At 37.1% G+C, this 16,063-nt stretch overlaps 1 non-coding gene across 1 annotated transcript; it reads left to right on the top strand.

The window, feature by feature from the left end:
- The first annotated feature begins 15,679 nt into the window (after positions 1–15,679).
- On the top strand, positions 15,680–15,818 carry LOC115517529. Its single transcript, XR_003969970.1, has one exon.
- Positions 15,819–16,063: the final 245 nt, after the last annotated feature.

Raw genomic sequence — 16,063 nt, 5'->3', positions numbered from 1 at the left:
CTGTGTCATATATTTTCCTATTTCTTTCATATGTCTTGGCACCTTCCCACCATTAAGTTTTATTCCTCACATGAATTACATCCTCAAGTTATTCACAAGCAAAAGTTAAAAACTCAAATGGGGGAGGGGAAGCTCCCAAGACAATTATAAAATACAATAAAAAATATTATTTCTTAATACAACTATATAGGCCAGTTTTGTTTTGTTTTAATATTTTATTTAAATGTTTGTCATCTGAGTTTTCCTTACTCAGTTCTTCTTGGACTCTCAATAAATTCTTTAATTTCTTGTCAAGATGTTGACAAAATATCACCAGCAGCCCTGTCATCAGTCAGACCAATGATACTAATTTCTCATCTGCAGTGGAGGGTCCCTTAAAGTCACTGACATTTTTTTAGGCTTAATTGTATAAATTTTCTAGGGCTGGTGACTATTAAGTGGAATATCAGGCTTGTTTGCACTTTTTAAACTGTTACTCCTTCCCCTCCCCACTTCAGAATAACTATAGGTGAATTTGAATAAAATCAGTATTCAAGTACTGCTACAGCATTTCATTATCGCAGAAGATCTACAATAAATACTCACTGACTAAATCGAGGAGTCTGAGTAACCTCAGACTTAAAAACATTTTAAAGAATATATTCACTGCAGGATATATTTAAACTAATAAATCTGGCCATCAAACTGGGCATTCAGATAGCTAATAAAATTCTTAAATTAAGTAAAATACATTGATATGAGTATTCCACTTACTAAAAGCTGCAAAAACTGGAGAGAAAAAAAACACACAACAGAGTCTTATTTAGTTTCTGGTAACCGCTCAGTAATCTGAAATAGCTAAGAACGGAATCCTTAGAAATTTTGAACCACAGCTAATATAACCTTCTCTCTTCCCTGCTTTCCTCCTCGTATTCACTCCATATGCCACAGAAAACAGGACAAAAACACATCTGGGACCAATAGTCATCAGCTCACACATAAGAGCCAATACAAAGTGTGGCAGAAGAGCTCCTAGAACTTCCTTTGAAAGATTTTTATCACAAGCAACGTGACTGACAAGAACAATAAAATGCCTAGAAATAATTTTTTTAAGTATAGTATATGTAAAAAGTTGGAGACCATAAGTGATTTCAATATTTGCAAATCGAAGATGAATATTTAAGAATAATTTAGAAAAAGAAGAGTAGCAGAGGCCGAGAGTAGTCAATGTGTCTTACCAGGTAGTAAAACCTAACACAAAGTTACTTTGATCAAGGAGTAGTAGGGAAAAAAATTATTAGTATAAAAAAGATAAATACATAGAGAATCCAGAAAAATTCAACTATACATAGAATATGAATATAAAGGTGGCATTTCAGTTTAGTGGGCAAGGAATATCTTCACTCACAAATTAACAAGAAATGGCAGTAACTGGCTATCTGGAAGATAAAAAGTTAGATCTCAACCTCAGTAGAAAAATTCTACAAGAATTATAGATTGAAATATAAAAAATATAACAAAAATGTGTTGGGAGAAAAGTTAGAAGAAACTGTTACTTTAGGTTAAAGAGATTTCCTAAAGAAAGAAGGAAACTTAGAAGCCATAAAATAAAAGATGAATGTGCCATGCCAAAATGTGCCACTTTGGCATAAAGATTATTTTGAACTGAAGGTAACTGAGAAGCAGACATGGGAAGAATTCTCTGCCTTCTGTCATCTAACAAAAGCAGGGCATAAATTTCCCTTTGTAAATTTTCCCTCTTCCCTGTACCAAAAGAAGAACATCCCTTAGCAGTGGAGGTGGAGATGGCATTGATGAGTCCGCATTAAAAAGCCTCATTAGGGGTGCCTGGGTGGCTCAGTCAGTTAAGTGGCCGACTTTGGCTCAGATCATGATCTCATGATTTGTGGGTTCAAGCCTACATCAGGCTCTGAGCCTGCATCTTGCTTTTGATTCTGTGTTTCCTTCTCTTTCTGCCCCTCCTCTGCTTGCATTCTGTCTCTCTCTCAAAAGTAAACATTTTTATGGGGTGCCTGGGTGGCTCAGTCGGTTGGGCATCTGACTTCAGCTCAAGTCATGATTTCACGGTGGGTGGATTCAAGCCCCGCATCAGGATCTGTGCTGGCTCTGTGCTGACAGTTCAGAGCCTGGAGTCTGCTTTGGATTCTGTGTCTCCTTCTCTCTCTGCCCCTCCCCAACTCATGTTCTGTCTCTCTCTGTCTCTCAAAAATAAATAAATTTTTAAAAAATAAAAAAATAAGCATTTTAAAAAAATTAAAAATAAATAAATTACATTAAAAGACTTACTAAATAACTTTTATCTACCATTAGTTCCCCTTATATATTTACCTACCTACAATTTACCACTCCTAGAAGCCCACACTCCTCTTCCTTTGTCTAGTCATTTCACAACCTACTGCCCTTTGTTAAAACAGTATATAAGCTCTCAAGCCTAACCACTTCTTTGGGTTTTTACTTTTTTTTTTTTCTTATGGACCCCCTGTGCATGTAAAATTAAAAAGAAAAAGTATATACCTTTCCTCCTGTTAGTCTGTCTTTGCCAGTTTAATCTGCAGGACTCCAAGTTCTGAATATAAGAGGGTTGAGAAAAAAATCTTTCCTCTCCTGCAAATACAAATGACTATGTTACAGTTTAACGTATTTAGTTGGCAAGACTCACCATAAAACCTCAAGAGATAAATGAAAGACTGTGATAATATTTATAATATATACGATACAGGTTAACAACTCTAATTTAAACAATTTTTATAATTTGATTTTTTTCAAAAAAGTAATCACAATGGGCAAAAGAAGTGAACAAGTAATTCACTGAAGAGGAAATGAGAAAGGACAATAAACAAAACAATACTCAACCTTACTACCACCCAACCAAAATTTTCTTGGACTGGCAAAAGTTAAAACAAATCATAACATCCAACACCTGGAAGATGTGGTGGTAAAATATGCATTCCCATCTACTGGTTGCATGCACTACTACAACTCTTTTGAAAAGTAACTCTTTGACCAAATTTTCTCAACTTTGGGATTCTCCTATAGAAATAAACATGCACTCCTAATTGGAAAGAACTGTTCATCAAGAGGGAGGTGATTATATAAGTTAGGATACATCTATGTTATCAAGAATCTTCACAAAGCTGTATATTGCTTTGCCCCCAAACCAGTGCCTCCAAAGTTAGGGCTATTGAAGTCTCAAAGACACACACAGGAAAATGAAGACTGGTATTATTTAATTAGAAAACTAATAATTTTCTTTCTTTTTTTCTTTCTTTTTTTGTGCTAAGTCTTCAAAATTGGTAGACACTTGACCTTTGAACAACATGGGTTTGAACTGTGCAGGTCCATTTGTATGTGGATTTTTTTTCAATAAATACAGTATAATACTATAAATGTCTTTTCGCTTCCTGAAGATTTTCTTACCATTTTCTTTTTTCTAGTTTACTTTATTGTAAGAATATAGTGTATAGTACATATAATATAAAAAATGTGTTAATTGACTGTTTATGTTCTCAGCAGGGCTTCTGGTCAATAGGAGGTTATTTGTAGTTAAGTTTTGGTGAATCAAAAGTTACATGTGGATTTTTGGGGTGCTTGGGTGGCTTGGTCAGTGAAGCATCTGACTCTTGATTGAAGCTCAGGTCTTGATCTCAGGGTCACGAGTTCAAGCCCTATGTTGGGTTCTGTGCTGGGCATGAAGCCTACTTAAAAGAAAAAAAAGTTATACATAGACTTTTGACTGTGGTGGGGGGAGGGGAGAGGTCACTGCCCTTAACCCCCGCGATATTCAAGGGTCAACTCTACATTTTATACTTATATCACATCTCAACTGTACTAACCATATTTCAAGTGTTCATTAGTCACATGTGACTAGTGGCTATCAGCCAGCACAGTTTAAAATATGTCACAATTAGTCCTTCTGAAGAATACAGGCTATCATGAGACTATTCCCAAAATTCTATTTCTCTAACATCTGACAAGCATTTGAAAGTATGAAATAGAAATAATTATCTCCCCAACTAACTCTGTATCTTAACTATTCCTGCTCTTCTGTATTTACCTCAGATTTGTTGTTTCTACTTTCTTTTTTAATGGACGTTTTTGTTCTTACCCTCTGTGTAAGAGGCTTTCCATAGGCTTGTCTGTTCCATAGGCTTTCTTCTATGATTCTCAGTAATTTTCAAATACTTTAGAATATACTTATTTGCAAGACAAATTAGTTCATTTAATTGATCACCTCTTGTGTGCAAGTCATAATGAGAACACTGTACCAAATAAGTATATGACGATAAGTATATGACATATATACATATGTCAGCAGTGCTAATAAATTTCTGTGTGGAGTTTTCACTATGTAATTAAAATACTCCTTATATTAGGTTGCCTGGCCAGTCTTTTTACATCAATTTTTGAACTTGAATCAGAATGCATTTTAGGACAAGTAGGCTGTTTGCTACCAAACAGAATTCTTTCCCTCAATGTCTCACTCACATAAATGTTTTGATCTAAATTTTTAATCTAACTGTGGTTTGCTGTCTTTTAAGTCAAACACACCACCTCCTGGCAGCAGGAAGTACCACCCAAAACAGCAATTTCAGGTTTCTTGTTTCAGGGTTGTTTGGATAATAAGTAGGTTTATTAACAACAGTGATTTGGAATGATACCATTCCCGCTGGGTAACTGCATGATTTCAGCAAGAAGGGCTCAAAGTTTGCTTGCAGCCATTATGAGACATGGTTTTTTATATGGGTCAAAGTTATGATGTGTTTATGTTAGCATTCCTCCTCTCCATGTTGGTGATTCAAATGGTTGTCTGGATTGCTTTTTTTTTAATTGCTATCCTTTGGCCTGAAGTGTTTACATAGAAATCAGAGCCTTTTTCCAGTTAAGAGTAACTCCACGCACTGGTAATGCCACCCAGAATAAATCAAGTAATGAACAACATGTTTGAACTGAATCTTAAAAATTCTTGGATACAATTGCTGGCAATCAAAACTGTTTTCAGTTTATATTGTGTACTTTGATTTTTTAATCCGTCCCAGAATAGTTGAGGGAAATGACTTCTCAAGTGAGTTGATAAAGTGAGTCAGTTATAATCAGCCTGGTCCTCACCTGCATGTTTTGATGGGGATGGAAGAAAATTTCAAAAGTCCAGAGCACAGAATTGCCATTTAGGAGGCAGACACTTGCTTAAAGCCTAGCTTAGACTTTATGACTGTTCTTTAGGGAAAATTCTTCAAGGAGACCAATGGTATAGTGGTAAGAACTAACACTAACTCACACAATAACTAAGTGGCCTTTACATCTAGACAGGCTGGGATTTAAATACCAGCACCATTACTTACAAGCTGCATATGACGGACCCAATCCTCTGAGCATTACTGTTGGTTTATAAAATGTAAATCATAGTAACTGCTGCACAGGTATGTTGTAAACTTTAAATGAGAGGCTATTTTAAAGGTAATTACAATTAGGCAAAATGGGCACAACATATAGCCAACATAATCTTCCTTCTCTCAGTAGCATGAAGCATTCCACGTCCAGTTTCTTGAGTCTGGCGGTCCACTTAGAATCACCCAGACTTGCCTCCCAAGTGGATCTTCACCATACTCCTTACCTCTTCCCTTAGAGCCTGTGATAAATTCCTCAGTGACTTGCTCTCTACTTTCCACCTTGGCAGCTAACGGGAAAAGTTTATCCTTGTTAATATAAAGAGTGAATGCATTAGTTTTAATAAACTCTATCTGTTGTTCAAAAGGATAGTGAGAATTTGTGGGTAGTCAAATATGATGTTTTTGATATGTAACTCTCCCTCCTCCTTTTTTCAATAATTTGGGTTTACAAGTCTGGTATCTCAAGAAGCAGTTCACCTCTTTTCTGGTGTTTGTACGGTAATAGATTTAAACCGCAGTACGTGGGCAGTGATTATAATGCTCAATCAGATTTCTCAGAAACGAGATTAATGAAGGGGATATATGATAGGAAAGGAAAAAGGACACTAACATTTATTCAATACTTTCCACATTCCAAACACTGGGCTAAAACTATTCAAAAGTTGATTTACCTAATCCTGACTAATAAAACAGGTAATGAAACTTAATGCAATTAAGTAATTTGCCGAAGGTCACAGTAGACAGAACTGTTTACAGACACAGTAAACACTGGTATTTAAACACAGCTCATTTGCATACAAAGGCTGTTCTTTATCCATCACAGCATTTTAATTCACACACCCCATGAGACATATGAGCAGCTATAAAAAAGCTTGACATTAACCTAAAACAATCAGTGAATATTATAGTTTGGCTTTTATGGGAAAGTTGTTTTCTTATCTGCAAAATTGTGGATGTTGATTTGGTAAAAGACCTTAGATATCATCTATTCTCTAACCCATAGCATGTAAAATCCTCCCAACTTTCTAGGCCTTTTGTAAAACATGTATTCAAGAGAACTGAGGAGAAAAGAAAGCAGTCCAGAATTCCCCTTGAGTAGAAAAAGTTTGGATCTCAAATCAAGCTCAAGTTTTCTGCCCATTTAATGAAGTTATCTAAAGATTTCTTTTTCTAAGAGGGGCATTCATGTCTAAATTGAGCCCTGATTGATGTCTGGCCTTATTTTACCAAGGTGCAATCCCTGCCGCATTTCAGGTAGTGGCCAGTATGCTTTTGTAGTGCAAATCCCATACCACATGTTCGCTGAAGACCACTTGATGATATATTCTCTACTAACATACTCCCAGGAGTTGTCAAATAGCATGGTAACATTTTGCCATCACTGGCACAAAGAAAGGCTATCTGTAGTATTGAGATGCTTAGATAGATTTAAGGCAAAGGAGAGAGGTAGTATAACTCATTTGTAAAATCTGTGACAGTGAGACAATCTCCAAATGTACATTATCTGCTCCTTAGAGCTCTTTAAAATTGTATTCCTGTAAATAATTGGTTACAAAAGCTAGTTCCTATGAAAGCACCTTAATTATTATTTCAGCAAAGATGGAAAAATCCATTTCTATCATAGAGATGATTTGATAGGGGAGTTTAGATTTATGGCTGTCTGGCCTGTTATGTTGTTTACCATCTAAATATTCACCTAATGATTGAGTTCAGTTACCCAGGAAACCTTGGGTTTCCTTGATTCACTACAAGAAACTGGTGCCAAGGAATGCTGAGTGTCTCTCAAAGGAAAATGTATACAAACCCATGAGTCAGTAAGATTGTATGATTTAGTCAATCACAAGTAAATTACAGCCAGGTGTTAGATTCATACCAGCAAGTGACTAAAAACACAAAAACTAATATTAAGAACAAGGGCTTTAAAAATCAATCAATCAATCAATCAATAAATAAATTGCATTCTTTATTTGCAGACAACAAGATTGTCTATGTCAAATTCTGAAAGAATTTACAAATAAGCAACTACAGTTTTACATGAGTTTAACAGGTTTTTGGATATACAATCAATACACAAAAATGAGCTGTATTTTTTATATACTAGCAATGAATAATTGGAAATTGAAAATTTATAAAATTATCTGGATTAGGTAATAATTTCCGAGACTCAATACCAAAGCACAAGTGATAAAAGAAAAATTTGATAAACTGAACTTCATCATTAAAAAAATCTTTTTAACGTTTATTTATTTTTGAGAGAAAGAGAAAGAGGGTGAGCAGGGGAGAGGCAGAGAGAGAGGGAGGGAGATAAAATCTGAAGTAGGCTTCAGGTTCTGAGCTATCAGCCCAGAGCCCCACTCGGGGCTCAAATTTACTGAATTTACGAAGTTATGAACTGTGAGAACATGACCTGAGCCTAAGTCAGAGCTTAACTGACTGAGCCACCCAGGGGCCCCTGAACATCACCATTTTTAAAAACATTTGCACTTCAAAGAATACCACTAACAAAGGTAAAAGACAAACCCATAGGCTTGAAGAAAACATTTGCAAATCATATAATTTGACAAGGAACTTATATTCATAATATAGTAAGAACTTACAGCTCAATAATAAGAAGATAACCCAATTAAAAGATGGACAAAAGATTTAAAAGAACAGTTCTCAAAGAAAAATTCACAAATCACTAAGCACACGAGAGAATGCTGTCATTAAACAGTAGGGAAGTGCCAATCAAAAACAACAAAAGATATTACAAGAAATATAGCCACTAGAATAGTTATAAAACAAACAAACAAACAAACAAACAAACAAAACAGAAAATAACTAGTCCTGGCAAAGATGTGGAAAAAACAGAGTGTAACTGTGTCCCATGCAACCTGAAGACTACATATTTCTAACTCACTGACCTGTGGCCTTCAGCTCATAGCTTGATTATAAATTCTTTGAGATTTCAACAAAACACTGACTCTGGAGAGACAAGGAACACTAACCACTGTTGCCAATGTGACCAATTGTTGGATCCATCATCCAAAGCCTCCATCAGTACGGTCATTCTAATCCTAGAGTTACTCTTGTGTATAATTTCACTCATGTACCCCCTCGCACAACAGATTTACAGAAACCTGTTTCCCCTGTCACTTATCAGGTCCGTCTAGTAATCCCCTATTCAGAAGTCCCATGTTTCTTTCTTACTCAATCTCTCATCAAACATTATATTCAAAATAGTAGTAAAGACCCACGAGCTTACAAATGTACTTTCTATTGGCCAAATGGAATCCCTAAATTAACTACTTACTGTAAAAGTTCTATTATGGCCTTTGCAGAATCACCACCTCTAAGCTATTTTATTGAGAAATGCTTCAACTCCTCAGATGGAGATTATCAGACCCCCATTTGTAACACAGTATGTCAATATAAAGAATGTTTCTTGGGGTTTGGAAAAATTAACTGTCTGCCAAGTCAGAAGGAAGAAGTCAGCTCCCTCAGACAAACTCCCGGTTCAGAAATTTAACACCTATTATACCTAAAAATACCTCTATAAATCTTTGGGCAGGTACTGTCTGCACACTCCCTGGATGTGTTTTTGGCTGTGAGGATAATAAGAGGACCTCATGGGTTTATGATTGTTTGAACAGTGGGACAATGGGAGGCATGTGCTTGTTAGCATTTCTTATCACTCCCTTCTTAGTACACAATAAGTCTAAAGTGGCCCATTGGACTAGCTCTTTCAAATTATTTACCTGGGCTACTGGGGATCTCCCTGGAGAAATACCAGGTGGAGATGAATATTTCTTTGGATATACTCTGCTCTCTGGTAGGGAGTTGCAATTCATAAACATGTGTTAGAAAATGTGTCTAAAATGTTAATTCTTATTGCTAACAAAACAGTAACTCTCTTGCCATTCTGCAAAAATCTTTGGACTCCTTGGCTAAAGTGGTATTAGACAACAGAATAGCTCTAGACTATTTTTAGCAGAAGAAGGAGGTATATGTGTAGTAGTCAACTCTTCTTGCTGTACTTAAAATAACAGCTACAAGCAGGTTGAAACTAGTATAGACAAAATTAGACAGCAGGCCATTTGGCTGAAGGAGACCTTACAACATTACACCCCTCTGCTGCTTCAAAAGGGTTGATTGGTTTACCACCCTTTTTTTTTTTTTTTTTGATCCCTCTAGTATCAGATCTATTTTAGAAGAAATAACTGATACTTACTGGAATGTAGTTAGGGGAAAAACAATAATGTTATGTGTCACTAGATTATGCAAAATGGTGTCCAAAGTTGTAGATAAAGAACTGCTTCTGATATCCAGCCCCCCTCACTTAAAACAAGGGACCAAGACTTCCATCCTACACCATGTCAAGACCTTCCATTCCAAAATCCCTTCTACACTCTGATTCAGCTTGAAGTAGCTATGGAAGACAGACCCATATTCCCCATATTCCATAGAAATGGAATGAAGGAATGACAATCGGGATTTGTAACTGTGTCCCAGGCAGCCTAAAGATTACATATCTCTAACTCACTGACCTGTGGCCTCTAGCTTATAGCTTGACTACTGATAAATTCTTTGAGATTTCAACAGAACACTGACTCTGGGAAACAAGAAAGCAGAGGTTCCTTGAAGCTTAAGGTTGACCATGCTAAAAAATAGCCTTCCTTTGTGCCAGCAAGTCTGCTTGAGACCATACTGAGAATGATTAACTGCTATACCACCACTTCCCCTGCTTGTGGAACGTCATACTTCTCTGTGCCCCCCCCCCAAAAAAAAAACCTCCCTGCTTGATCTGGAACTTTGGAGATGGTCTTTGGACATTAGTGTGTCACTTCCCCAGGTTGCTGGCCTCCTGAAAAAAGGAGGAACCTTTCCTTTCCAACCAACACTTGTCTCTGGAGTATTGGCTGTTCAGGGACAAGCTGCTGAACTTCGGTTTCGGTAATAAGAACCCTTATGCGTTGCTTGTGAGAATGCAAAATGGTGCAGCCTCTTCAGAAAACAGTTTGGCAGTTTCCTATAGGGTTAAACAGAGTTATCATATGACCCAACAATATTACTCCTGGGAATCTCCATAATAAAAATGAAGTATGGGGGCACCTAGGTGGCTCTGGGTTAAGGGTCCAACTCTTGGTTTTGGCCCAGGTAATGATGTCACAGTTTGTGAGTTTGAGTCCCACATCGGGCTCTGTGCTGACACTGCAGAGTCTGCTTGGGATTGTCTCTCTCCCTCTCTCTCTATGCCCTTCCCCTGCTCTCTCTCCCTCTCTCTCTCTCTCCTTCTCTCAAAATAAATAAAGAAACGTTAAAAAAATGAAGTATGGGGGCGCCTGGGTGGCTCAGTCGGTTGAGTGACCGACTTCGGCTCAGGTCATGATCTCACAGTTTGTGAGTTTGAGCCCCGCGTCAGGCTCTGTGCTGACAGCTCGGAGCCTGGAGCCTGCTTCCGATTCTGGGTCTCCCTCTCTCTCTGCCCCTCCCCCTCTCATGCTCTGTCTCTCTCTGTCTCAGAAAAAAATAAACATAAAAAAAATGAAGTATGAATGCTCACAAAGAGACTTGTACACAAATGTTCATAGCAGTATTATAATCACCAAAAAGTAGACACATCAACTGTTGAATGGATAAACAAAATTTAGTGTATCTACACAAATAATACTACTTAGGAATTAAAAGGAATGAAGTGTTGATACATGCTATAACATGGATGAGTCCCAAAAGGATTATATTCAGTGAAAAAAATAAGATACAGAAGATCATATATTTTATGATTCCATTTATGTGAAATGTTCAGAATAGGCCAATCTATAGAGACAGAAAGGGATTAGTGATTGCCTAGAGCTATCAAGAGTTGTTGGGGATTGACCTCTAATGGGCACAAGTTTTCTTTGTTTCAGTGATCAACTGAATCCAAATATACTAAAATTAGATTGTACTGATTTTTGTACAAGTCTATAAGTATAATAACCGCCATTGCATTGTAGACCTATCATGAGCAACTTTTATGGTATGTAAATTACATCTCAGTAAAGCTACTCAAAAATAATTATAACTTTTGTGTTTTTGGATAAGTGTTTCCTGAAAAAACAAGTCATGTCAATAAAGACAAAGGAATAATAAAGTTTTTTAATGAAGACAGAATAGTAAAGTCATATTTATATACACAGTAACTTATGGCATTTATGGTTTCAGATTTAAAACCAATACATACCTTTTTAAATCATAAACACATCAGATACTTAAAAATGTAAGGCAAGAATTAAAATATAGTGTGTGATAGAATGAATGCGTTCTAGATGAAGCATTCAGAGAGGACTTTTATGAAAACACCTTCTATTTTATTTTATTTTATTTTATTTTATTTTATTTTATTTTATTTTCTAAATGAGAGATATGAATGATAAGGAGGAGCCAGTTTTGTGAATATGGTGGTGGGTGTGGGTAGAAGTATGGGAAGAGCATTTCAGAAAAGGAAATAGCTAGTGCAACTGGGGCTATTTCTTAGTTAATATTTCTCTAAGGCCCTAGATTAACTCTTTAATATCCATCTCTCCAGACACCCAAACAATGCATTTCTCTAGTTCCTGTCAGTGCTCAGCAAACTCTTGAATGTATTGATCTTCCTTTAACTAACACCATAAAACTCACCCATGTTAGGTATACAATGTAATGATAGTGTATTTACAGATTTGCTCAAAAATCACCACAATCCAATTTTGATGAGCTCAAAAAGAAATCTTGTAAATAATGTGACTCCTCCTCATACTCCTCTCCTTTTTTTCCTTTCCATCTCTCTCTCATCAACCAAAGGTTGTTGAAAACTTTTTCACTCTTTTGCATTGGCCCACTGACCAGTTGTTAGGAACCACTATTTTACAGCATTTTCCAACACTAAAACTTTGTGATTCTCTAACTTACCCATTCTTTCATTGTGCTTTTCTTTCTTTCCTGAACTTCCTACCTTATTTTCTAGTTGACAGAGTAGGCGCCAAGGGCAGGCTTGCCCCAAGATGGGCACTTTGGCAAGAAGATCGTTCTGAGCTGAAAGCAATTGAAACCTAATATCCTTAAGAGAAACTTTTGCTCCGTCCTTAACTATATAGAAGGATCTAAATTAGGGGTCTTTTCCAGAAAAAGGATTATTAGCAAAGATAAATTCTACCTAAGTGACCCCTCTGTATGGCAGGGCAAATATCTAATCACCAAACATTTACTCTTCTTATTGCCCTGTGAAGTGCATTTCTTTTCTCTGAAGTCCCACCCCCTCCCCTCTTCTCTTTAGTTCAGGATGACATATATACCTCATTTTGCCTGACTGTCTTTGGAATTTCCATGTCTGTGTGGATTCCCCATATATATGCTATTAAATCTAAGCCATGCCGATTTGATTCTTACTTCAGCTAGAAGAATCCTTGATAGGGACAGGAATTCTTGCTCCCCACCAATGGCATTATCTTCATTACCTCTGGGAAAATTAAAATTTTATAGCAGAAATCCATGCAAGTTTTACTGTTATTAAGACTTCAGCTAAGTCTCTTAAGAATAAAATATTAGGGTTCTGAAAGGATGGAAATATAAAATCAGTGCCAAAACAAAGATGAAAGACTAAAATAGATGCATGTATACCTAATCTCCTCCAAGGCCCCTTGCCACTTCCTCCAGACACCTAGTTCTGCCATGAGACTTTGTTGAGGATACAATTGAATGCACTGTATGAACATTTTCTTTTTCTTAACAGAGTACTAGTAAGCTTCTTCCCCTATTGGAGAATGAGGTCCTTAATCTTCTACACGTCCCCATGGGTGGCGGTGGCATAGAAGGGAACGCCCTGGTGGGACCAGAGGGAGTCAGAATAGTGGGGAAACCTTCCTGATTCTAATTCATTTAGTAAATATTTATACTAGGCGTTTCAGACTCTGACTGTGCTCTGACTTTCTGACAGTGAAATTGTAGGTGAACAATGCACTGTAAAGAATTATAATTTGGTACATTTTGCAATAAATATTCATGAAATTTATTGTTTATAACATTCTGGAATAAAAGTTTCACTATGTTTCCATCTATTCAAGTAAATTAATGTCAATAGCCCTTGTCAATGTTTTTACAATGAAACTAAGCTTTTAAAAAACGATTAACTATCCACTAACTAAATTCCACACTTCCTCATTTGCCTTTTGAGAATAGTAAAGTCAGCAGGAGAGGAGTTTATTCAGGTTCCCTCCTGCTATCCCTCTCTTGCTTCCAATCAACGCTTGCTAACATTTTGTTTGTAGAGAGAAGATATAAATAAAAATTTTCATTGAAGAAGAAATAATAGGCTTATTACAATAAAAATTCTGATTAGAAGCCAAATACATGGTGCTTTACCCCAGCTCCTAATTTTAAATGAATTTTTAAGGCAGATTTTTCTAGATAGCTAATACATTAGATTGTCCATAAGAATTTATAGCCAAATATATGCCAGAAAAAGTCATTTATTTTTACCTTAGTGTACTTCATATATTATATTTTTCAACAGAGAAAGAGAGAGAGAGAGAGAGAGAGACCATGTGAGCAAGGGGAAAGGGGGCAGAGGGAGAGAGAGAATCTTTTCTTTTAACTTTTTTTTAATGTTTAATTATTTTTGACTAAGAGAGACAGTGTGTGTGAGTGGGGGAGGGGCAGAGAGAGAGGAGAACAGAGGATCTGAAGTGGGCTCTGTGCTGACAGCAGAGAGCCGCACGTACGATCATGACCTGAGCCAAAGTCAGACACCCAACACACTGAGCCACCCAGGAGCCCGGAGAGAGAGAATCTTAAATAGGCTCCATGTTCAGTGCAGAGCCCAATGCAGGCCTTGATCCCACGACCCTGGGAACATGACCTGAGCTGAAATCAAGAGTCGGTTGCTCAAATGACTGAGCTACCCAGGAGCCCTACAACAAAAATGTTTAAATGTGTAAAGCTGTGATTTTGATATGACTAAAAGGAAAATATCAAAGATGAAATTATTATAAAGATAATTATTAATGTTCACAACTGAGTTTTTTCTTGATGGGCTAGCAAGGTAATAAAAAGTACAAAAATCATAAATTCTACAATAAAGAATAAATAACAATAAACATTTATATCTATCTATTTTATAAAGTGCATTTTCTTACCTTACTTTCAGAAATTCCTTTCTCCAATCACTTCAAAATCCTTTAAAAGACTATTTCTTGGCGTACCTAGCTGGTTCAGCCAGTAGAGCATGGGACTCTTGATCCTGGGGTCATGAGTCTAAGTCCCACATTGGACATAGAGCTTATTTAAGACTTTTTTTTTTTTAAAGAATATTTCTTTAATATCCAAGCATTATATCTCAATTGTATTTTAATAAAGCTGGAAAAAAAAAAACCAAGCTATTAGTCTTGTTAAATCCATTTTTAACAGCCTCACTGAGGTATCATTGACATACAATAAACTGTATACATTTTATGTATACACCTGTGAGACCATCACCACAATCAAGATATTAACTTAGCATTATCATATCCATCATCCCCAAAAGTTTCCTCTTGGACCCTTTTGTAGTCCCTCCCTCCATTCCTTCCTTTCCCACTGCCCTATTCTTTTTTTTTTTAATTTTTAAAATGTTTATATTTATATTTGAGAGAGGGAGAGAGAGAGAGAGAGAGAGAGAGAGAGAGAGAGAGAGAGAGTACAAGCAGGGGAAGGGGCAGAGAGAGAGGGCTCTCATCTGGAGCAGGCTCCAAGCTCCAAGCTGTCAGCACAGAGCTCCACGCAGGGCTTGAACTCATGAGCCAAAGTCTGCTGTGTAACTGACTAAGCCACCCAGGCACCCCTGCCCTATCCTGTCTTAAGGCAACCACTGATTTGCTTTCTGTCACTATAGGTTCGTTTACCTTTTCCAGAATTTTATAAGAATGGAATCATAGAGTATGTACTCTTTTTTATAAAGTTTCTTTCACTCAGCATAATTATTTGGAGATGCATCTAGTGTGTGTGTGTGTTTATGTATATTTCCTGTATGGATATACAATCTGTTTACCCTACTGATAGACTTTTGGTTGTTTCCATTTTCGGGCTATTACATATAAAGCCGCTACAACGTTTATATGTAAGTCACAAGTATGGATATAAGATTGCATTTCTCTAGGATAAACCCCTAGGACATTGCAGGTGTATGTAAACTTTTTAGGTTTTTCAAAATGTTGTATCCTTATACATTCCATCAGCAGCAGTGCATGATGGTTAAAGTTCTTCTGTATCCTTGACAATATTTGGTTTGATTAGGCTTTTTTAATATTAGTTATTATAAGGGCCTCTCTCCCATGGGGCTGTGAGGGGTCCCTTTTCTCCTCAACCAGGGCTGGAGGCCAACATCGTTGGAGGGTCGTTGGAGGATTGTTGTGAGGGCTGCTGGGGGCTGGCAGCCTTGTTTTCCTGCCTTGGACATCTGTAGTTGCTGGGAGCCCCCACTTGGTCTATTCCAGGCATGCCAACTCCACAGCCAGACTAGGGGCTAAAGTGGCAGCGCTGGACCTCCAGCCTCTGGCTGTCCTTGGGTAGTGCCAGGCTCTCATGAGCTGCCCCTGGCCTGTAGCTCAGTCCCCTCCCTGCCCCACAGACAGCACCTAACAAGAAAACACACCTAAACAGGGACATTCTTCTTTCACAAAGTTGTTTTGGCTATTCTTGATTTT

The sequence above is a fragment of the Lynx canadensis genome, chromosome B3 (genome assembly GCF_007474595.2).
Source record: "Lynx canadensis isolate LIC74 chromosome B3, mLynCan4.pri.v2, whole genome shotgun sequence".
Taxonomy (NCBI): Eukaryota; Metazoa; Chordata; class Mammalia; order Carnivora; family Felidae; genus Lynx; species Lynx canadensis.
Note: the sequence above shows the minus strand (reverse complement) of the source record. Positions and strands in the feature narration are given on the sequence as shown.